The following is a 1,176-nucleotide window of genomic DNA, read 5'->3' as shown; positions in this document are numbered from 1 at the left end:
TCTTCTGCATTTAATCAGGTGTACTGTGATGTTTTACATAAGAAAAGGTTCATTTTCAGGGGTTAGAGGTTTGTTCAGAGTGGGTGTGGTGAGGCCCACCCTCACTGTCCATTCAAAGAGGAAGACAAACAGAGTAGTGCCACTGTGGTGGGTTTGGCCACCGGGGGTTTCCCCTCAAACTGGAAGCTGGGCTTGAAGGTGGGGGGCACCAGCACATCCTCAGGGGTTTCAACCAGCCTGGAAGTCTTGGGGACAGACGGCTGCTACAGCTGGAGCAGCACCCTGAGCCTCTCTGCAGACCAGAGGAGGAAGGCGGGCTCAGTAAGCTGTGAGGCCAGTCTGAGTGGACAGAGCCCCGTCACTCAAACCCTGGACCCTGACCACTGCTCAGAGTAGAGCTTCAGCAACACTTCCTGTCTGCATATGATGTCTTTTATAGTTTGATGAAGCTACATGTTTCTGCTGTTGCGATATTTCTGCAAACATTTGACTTTCTAATGATGTGCATGCTAATTTAATCAGCTAATATTATCCATGTTGACTTTAAAAATATGGTGTAAAAAAAGTAAAAACACAAAATAAAATCACAGCTTATGAAAAATCGCTTTTGTTTTGTGCTTGGGGAGAAGCTTTTAAAAGTTTATTTGTGTGCAAAGTCAGCGATCGTCATTGACCTTTGAAACAAAAGATAAAGATACCAACTAAAATCCAGCTTTATACTGGTGAGGAGTTGGAAAACTGCCATTATGAATGTAACATGGTCTTATAAATTGCAAAATGTAGCTGAGTCTCTGCTGCCCTACTACAGCTGAATTTCCCACCTCCCAAATCCAACTTTAACACCAGATTACAACCCTGTGGTAGGAAACTGATAAAACAACATTTTCATGCATGAAATGCAATCATTGTTTGATTCAAATCAAAGTATGTGATTTTTATTTAAGTTAAAAACTGTGTACAGGGTCTGGGTTCAATATTTGGTTTTGACTAAGACTTGAATTTTGAACCTCTAAGTCCATCCAGTCTTGTTTTCTCAAGTAATTAATACTGCAAAAAATCTAACTCAAAGTATTATCAAAGAACACCACATGTTCTCTTGCCTCCCTTTGTGGCTTTTTGGCCAACTGTAGAATTAATATTAACATTTTATTAATCAAATTTAAAGCCTTTTCATGA

Source organism: Pundamilia nyererei, unplaced genomic scaffold (genome assembly GCF_000239375.1).
Source record: "Pundamilia nyererei isolate P.nyererei 1_Seehausen unplaced genomic scaffold, PunNye1.0 scaffold01054, whole genome shotgun sequence".
Lineage (NCBI taxonomy): Eukaryota > Metazoa > Chordata > Actinopteri > Cichliformes > Cichlidae > Pundamilia > Pundamilia nyererei.
The sequence above is the reverse complement of the archived record's forward strand: the minus strand, read 5'-3'. Positions refer to the sequence as shown.